Source organism: Aegilops tauschii, chromosome 6 (genome assembly GCF_002575655.3).
Source record: "Aegilops tauschii subsp. strangulata cultivar AL8/78 chromosome 6, Aet v6.0, whole genome shotgun sequence".
NCBI lineage: Eukaryota > Viridiplantae > Streptophyta > Magnoliopsida > Poales > Poaceae > Aegilops > Aegilops tauschii.
The window spans coordinates 257,402,937-257,410,524 of NC_053040.3; positions in this window are offsets into that span (position 1 = coordinate 257,402,937).

Here is a 7,588-nt window from a genome sequence, read left to right on the forward strand (position 1 = left end):
CTTTCTGGTGATCTATATGGTATAAGCAGTAATATTCTCCCACTTATGTAAACACCTCGGTGTACAACTCTGACAGTAAGACCCTGTTGCTTTTGTTGATGACATTCCGGTAACCACCGATGGATGAGAGCCTTGCCTATTGGCTCGCCTCGTTCAACGAGCAGGAAAATGGTTCTCTTTGTCCCTCGCCCTTGGTACCAACGTTCTTGCCAACATAACTGATAGGCTACCCTCTGACATGTCTTGCTATCATGACCGTGTAAGATGCCAACGGCCTTTCTACTTTTAACCCACATGGTGGGCCCATAACCCACAGTTCCACAGGATCGAAACCTGACTCTCCTGTACACCCCTGTTGCCAAAGCTATTCATTTTGCTTGACTTTGTAAGTAATTCACGGGTCACCTTCCTAGTGCTCAATTTTGGTATCAGACACAATACTTATTCCCGTTGCTCAGAACCCTTCAGGCATCAAACGATTGCCTGCCCGCTCGAAACTTCCCCACGATACCTCCTTACTTTGCTCTCGATATTGTCTTAAATTTCCATTCGAGAGTTACTTTCCGCCACCTTCCCCGATGTTATCAACCAGATAGTCAACCGTTCAGAGGCCTATTATTCCGAAGTTACCCCTTGTCCTTCGTAAGTACGCTGGAGTTCCCGAAGGAAGGATGCCAGCTTCATCATGATGACCTGAAGCAGGAAAATGAAGACATCAACGTAATGGATCAACCGCTTCGAGAAGACCAACCAAGATCGAGAACGCTCGTTAGAATTTCGTGACCAAATCCCTTTCCCGTCACTTCCCCTCTTAAATCTCGGGACGAGATTTCTTGTACTGGAGGAGAATTGTGACGCCCGGATAATTAGACTACAGTAATTCCCTGCTATTGAAGCCACGTCACCTCTGACACTGTAGTTAATCCCGTGTTAGTTCAAAAACCAAATCAAATTCAAAATTGAATAAAAGGCAAACCACAAAAGTTTTCAAACTTTAAAACTAAAATGTTCGGGTTGTGCCAAATAATGCGTAGATAATTATGGTGGAGAACCACACTTTTATAAAATGTTCAAATATTCAAATGGTAATAAAACAGTAGCAAAACTATTATTTAAATACTTTAAATACTCAACAATTACAAAATATTTTATTTTAGGTGCCAAGTTAATTGTGGCAGTGGACTAATTAGTAATACTAATTTAGGTGCTCATTTGGCATTTCACAAAAATAAAATAAAATGTAACTAAAATAAAACAGAAAAGAAACACAAAAAAATGAAAAGAAAACCCCGGCCAATTGGGCTTTGGCCCACCAGGCCGCAACCCACCGGGCCGCCAGGCCGACCCACCCTGCCGCGCACCTCCCCCACTCCCCCTTATCCACTCCCTCCCCCAAACCCTAACCTACCCCACGCACCCGATCCCCCCCCCACTTTCCTTGGCGCCCCCCTCTCCCCGATCTGGACGCGCCGCCCCCGATCTCGTCGTCATCGCCGACGGCCGGCGCCGCCTCGCTGAGCCTAACGCCGCTCGGTGCCGCCCCGCGCCCCTGACGCCCGCGCTCGTCCCCGACGCCGGCGCCACGCCCCACCTCGTCGCTCGCTGGACTGCCCCGCCCCGCCTCTCCATCGCCGGCCGACCCCGGACCTCACCGCCGTCCGCCTCGTCCTCCTCCCCGTCGGCACCATCGCGCCTCGCCGCCAAACTCCCCTGCAACGGGGGTGAGAACCCCATTCCCCCTGCTTCCCTTTCCCCGCCGTCCCGCACATCCACCGTCGTGCTCGGCCATCGCTAACCTCGCAGCCCGCGCGCCTCGCTCCCTACGGCCTCGCCCGCGGTTGCTGCCGCCGCGCTCAGCACGCCGGCCACCCCTGTCTCCTGCCCCGCCCGCCGTTTCGCACCTCCCCTGCAGATGCTCGCCCGTGCGCAGGGCTGCTGCTGTGCCTGGCCGTCGTGCGTCGCCGCGCCCCTGTGCACTCCACCGGCGCCGCCGCGTCCCTTCCCCGCTCGCGCCACGCCCGTGTTCGCCCTGCCCAGCGCTCGCTGGCCGCCGGTCACCTGCCAACCACGCCCCGGCCACGGCCTCGCCCACAGTCGTGTGTGCGTGAGCGTGTGTTTGGCCGGTTGTGCCCCTCACCACCAGGGGCTGTTAAGAACGAAAAAAGAAATGAACGAATTTAAATCTTAAATAAAATAATTAGTATGCTAATTAATTACTTAATTAGTTAATTAGGTAATTAGCATAATATAACTCAATGACAGATGGGCCCCGCTGTTAATTAAGCAAGATTTTCTAAACTACTAAAGTTAGAGTCAATGACATGCGGACCCACTTCTACTATTCACTGGTTGACTAGTCTCTGTTGACTTGGTCAACTGGGCCCTCTGGCCCATCTGTCAGCCGCATGTGCATAGTGGTGGGTGCACTTCTGTGTACTCGTAGCATTTGCTGATTATTTTCATAGTAATAATCATAGTATTAGAAAATCAATTAAAACTTTGAAAAATTAATATAAAATAAACCGTAGCTCGGATTAAAATACTTTGTACGTGAAAGTTGCTCAGAACGATGAGACGAATCCGAATACGCTGTGTGTTCGTCTGCCACACATCCCTAGCATAGCAAACCCGCAACTTTCCCCCTCCGGTTCATTTGTTCAAAAACGCAAAACACCGGGGATACTTTCCCGGATGTTTCACCCCTTCGCCAGTATCACCTATCCCTACGTTAGGTCACCCCTAGCACAACGTATCGCCGCGTCTTGTTTTGTGTTACATTTGATTGCTCTGTTATTTATTGTGTTCCCCCTCCGTTACTTCTTTCCGGTAGACTCCGAGACCGCTGCCGATGTTCGTGTGTTCGACTACATCAAAGACGACCCCTCCTTCTTGCCGGAGCAACCAGGCAAGCCCCCCCCCTTGATCACCAGATATCGCCTATTCTTCTCTATACTGCTTGCATTAGAGTAGTGTAGCATGTTACTGCTTTCCGTTAATCCTATCTTGATGCATAGCCTATCATTGTTTCTACAGTTGTTACCCTTACCTGCTATCCTACTACTTAGTATAGGATGCTAGTCTTTCATCAGTGGCCCTACACTCTTGTCCGTCTGCCATGCTATACTACTGGGCCGTGATCACTTTGGGAGGTGATCACGGGTATATACTATATACATTATATACATGACACATGTGGTGACTAAAGTCGGATCGGCTCGAGGAGTACCCGCAAGTGATTCTGATGGGGGGGGGCTGAAAGGACAGGTGGCCCCACCCCGGTAGAGGTGGGCCTGGGTTCCTGACGACCCCCGACTGTTACTTTGTGGCGGAGCGATAGGGCAGTTTGAGACCACCTAGGAGAGAGGTGGGCCTGGCCCTGGTCGGCGTTCGCAGATACTTAACACGCTTAACGAGTTCTTGGTATTTGATCTGAGTCTGGCCATTTGGTCTATACGCACTAACCATCTACGCGGGAGTAGTTATGGGTATCCCGGCGTCGTGGTATCAGCCGAAGCTCTTCTTGACGTCAGCGACTGAGTGGCGCGCACCGCATTGGACCGTAAGCTCGCGCTTGTATTAAGGGGGCTAGGTCTGCTTCCGGCCGCGTACGCAACGTGCAGGTGTGCATAGGGCGATGGGCCCAGACCCCTGCGCGCATAGGGTTTAGACCGGCGTGCTGACCTCTCTGTTGAGCCTAGGTGGGGCTGCGACGTGTTGATCTTACGAGGACGGGCATGACCCAGAAAAGTGTGTCCGGCCAAAAGGGATCGAGCGTGTTGGGTTATGTGGTGCACCCCTGCAGGAAAGTTTATCTATTCGAATAGCCGTGTCCCTCGGTAAAAGGACGACCCGGAGTTGTACCTTGACCTTATGACAACTAGAACTGGATACTTAATAAAACACACCCTTACAAGTGCCAGATATAACCCGGTGATCGCTCTCTAACAGGGCGACGAGGAGGGGATCGCCGGGTAGGATTATGCTATGCGATGCTACTTGGAGGGCTTCAATCTATTCTCTTCTACATGCTGCAAGCTAGAGGCTGCCAGAAGCGTAGTCTTCGACAGGATTAGCTATCCCCCTCTTATTCCGGCATTCTGCAGTTCAGCCCACTGATATGCCCCTTTACACATATACCCGTGCATATGTAGTGTAGCTCCTTGCTTGCGAGTACTTTGGATGAGTACTCACAGTTGCTTTTCTCCCTCTTTTCCCCTTTCTATATCTGATTGTCGCAACCAGATGCTGGAGTCCAGGAGCTAGAGATCCCGAGGATGATTCTACATGGAGTTCGTCTTCGAGGAGTAGTTAGGAGGTCCCAGGCAGGAGGCCTTGCCTTTTCGATCGTTGCTACTTTTGTGCTAGCCTTCTTAAGGCAGACTTGTTTAACTTATGTCTGTACTCAGATATTGTTACTTCCGCTGACTCATCTATGATCGAGCACTTGTATTCGAGCCCTCGAGGCCCTTGGCTTGTATTATGATGCTTGTATGACTTATTTATGTTTTAGAGTTGTGTTGTGATATCTTTCCGTGAGTCCCTGATCTTGACCGTACACATTTTCGTGCATGATTAGTGTACGGTCAAATCGGGGGCGTCACAGAGAGACATTGTTCGATGTTGTTAAGATATGCATGGTTTTGAAACCAGACTATCAGACATCTGCTATGTTGTTCAGGAGCCTAGGAGAACTGAAGGCGAAGGTTATGGTGCTCCATCGGACAATACAGCATGAAAACATAACAGTCAGGTCAAATGAACCGAGCTTCTGAACTTCTGGTGGTGCATTTATCTGCTAGACTGTTAGCTTTTATGCCAACCTTCCTTTTGTTTTATAGTTGTAATTTGTTTTGGTGCGATACAAAATTTGTTCTTAACCTGCAGCCACCGGCTGAAGAAAACAGCAAGCCATTTTTGTATAGTGTAGTGTGTTCCCTATATTTGCACTGGTGGCGAACTTTGATGCCCAGTGGATGTAATATGTGTAATAGCCATGATAGCCTAGCGTAAGTTGCTTGCTTATTTATTTCCTTATTGTCTTGTTTATTTGTTTTCTTGTAGTCAGTGCAGTTCTTTTTCCGCGGTTTGCTAGTGGCCGCAATAACCTATTTTTTAAAACTAGGCCACATTAACCATGTGCTACATATTTACTGTAGTTAACATGGGCCTCCTACGGGCAGTAGAAACAATGGGCCTTCTACGGGCCATAGAAACAATGGGCCTTCTACGGGGCGTAGAAATAATGGGCCTTATACGAGCCGTATCATCAATGGGCCTTCTACGGGCCGTATGATCGGTTGGCCAAACATGGGCCAATAACAGACCACATTATGGCCGTAAATGGGCTAGAGTTGAAATCGTCCGTTCATGGGCCGACCATAATGGGCCGTCGTTAATCGGTCGTATTTGATGACGCTGTGAAAACGGCCCAACGTATTAACGGGCCACAAATGGGCCGACTGTAACCACGGGCTGAATTTGGCCCACAAGCAGAAAATGACAGTAACGGGCCGTAAGTAAACGAATGCTGGAAATGAGCCCAAGAATAAATGGGCCCTGAGAAGGCCGAAAGATAACATGGGCTGGAAACGGCCCAACTGAATGATGGGCCGTTAATGGGTATAAAGTGATACACTGTTCATTACGGGCCAGTTTTACCACGGGCCGTTAAGGGGCCGAGGGTTACTAAGGGCCTCATATGGGCCGAAAGACGTCATCGGCCATACATGGGCCGGAAGTTAAAACGGGCTGGAATTATATTGGACGGCCCAGATGACGCTACTGGGCCTAATTCAGATAGGCCGTAAACGGGCCTGGGTTAGCGGGCTGTAAATGGGCTATATGCGAACATGCCGTTAACAGGCTTGCCGTGGGCCGGCCCGCCACCTTTTGACCAACTCAAACGGGCCGGTCTTTTCACAGGAATGGGCCTCTGTTGAGCCGTGCCACGTGTCGACGTATCATAGGCGCTTTGGGTCCAATGAGTGGATGACATCTGTACCAACGGTGAGCCGACACGTGTTTCCTCCAGCCAATGATGATTTTACACATGGAAAATCCCCATTGGTCGGGGTTGTTAATGGGTTATCGGATCCAAAATCGGACCCGATAGCTTAACGGCGTTCTGTTACGGTGGATGCCACGTGTCGGTCACCCTTGACGAAAGCACTTCTGTGACGCGCGATTTATCGTCATGGAAGTGGACACTTCTGTAATGATAATTTTGGTAATGTCATGGAACACTTCTACGACAGCATAGGTACGACTATCTTGATTCTGTCATAAATTTGTCATCGATGTACATGCATGACAGAAAACGTGACCTACCGTGACAAACATGTATCATCATGGAAGTGTATTTTTTTGTAGTGAGGCCCATGGAAATCGTAGAAAGGGTTAGAAGGTTGGATAACTCAAACCCCATACGCGTGTAGTCTCTGCTGCCGTGAGGCAACCCCATCGGGGCAAGTGTACTACGCTGCGCCACCACCTTTCCACCATCAATCCACCAAAGCAGGAGCAGGGTTTTACGCCTCACGGTGGCCCGAACCTGGGCAAAATTGCCTGTGTGTTCTCTGCAGTGCTGCCCCACCCTCGCCTGCTCTTTGTGCAATGCTTCGCCCCCCTGCCGAACCAGCAAGGGGCCTCCTGGTCCCATAGGTGGTCATGGTTTCCCATGACATCTTTGGCACGCCAGGTAGGGGGCACGCTTGCGCGAACCTGAAGGCGTGTGCAGCGGGTCGACTTCATCACCATCTTCATCTTCGACGACGCCACCGACCATGGCGCCCCAGAAGAAACCTGGTCCTTCGGCTCACCCATCCACCTCGAAGGCTCCGCTGCATGCGGCGTCTAACGCTGTGAGCGGTGCGGAGGCACGGGAAGATGCGGATGCTGCTGGGGATGTGGTCGGAGCAGGCGGCACCGTCAACACTTCCCCCGGAGTCGACGCAGGAGCAGGAGGCATTGGAGGAGAATAGCATCAGCAACACCCCGACGGCCACGTTCCCCAAGGTATGGGTGAAGGGGTTACTCCATTTGCGCCCCTTTCCCATGCCGACGGGCACAGCCGCAACAACGGTGCCCGGACCGGGGCGACTCGCCCCCTCCGGCCGCTCCGACCATGGGTGCGGCCACCGTGCGTGCACCCCCTCTGGGATGGGTCGACCAAGCCGTTGTGCCCGATGGAGCCACTGGCCCTCGAGCGCCTTCGCTGCACCACATCCAAGTGGTTGCCTGGAGCAGCAACGGGGGTGCAGTGCTGCTGCCGCTGGCACCGTCAGAAGCCGAGCGACGGTACGATCGACTTCATCATCATCCATGCCAAGTACGGCTTCGGAGGCCATGGCGCGGGCTCAACTAGTGCTGAGGTTCCCACCAGCGGGCGAGCAGATGGACAAATGGCATGCCATGATCCAAAGGCTGCTCGATTTCGCCGAAGCTGGGGGCTCATGGCGAGCTGGCCCGCCACGACCTCCCCAAGCGACAGCAACAGCTCATGTTGCTGGCCGTACGGAAGGGGCCATCCCCATGGTGCAGTCCCCGCCGCGGCATCCAGCGTGAGCGCAACAGAATCAAGACCCCGACG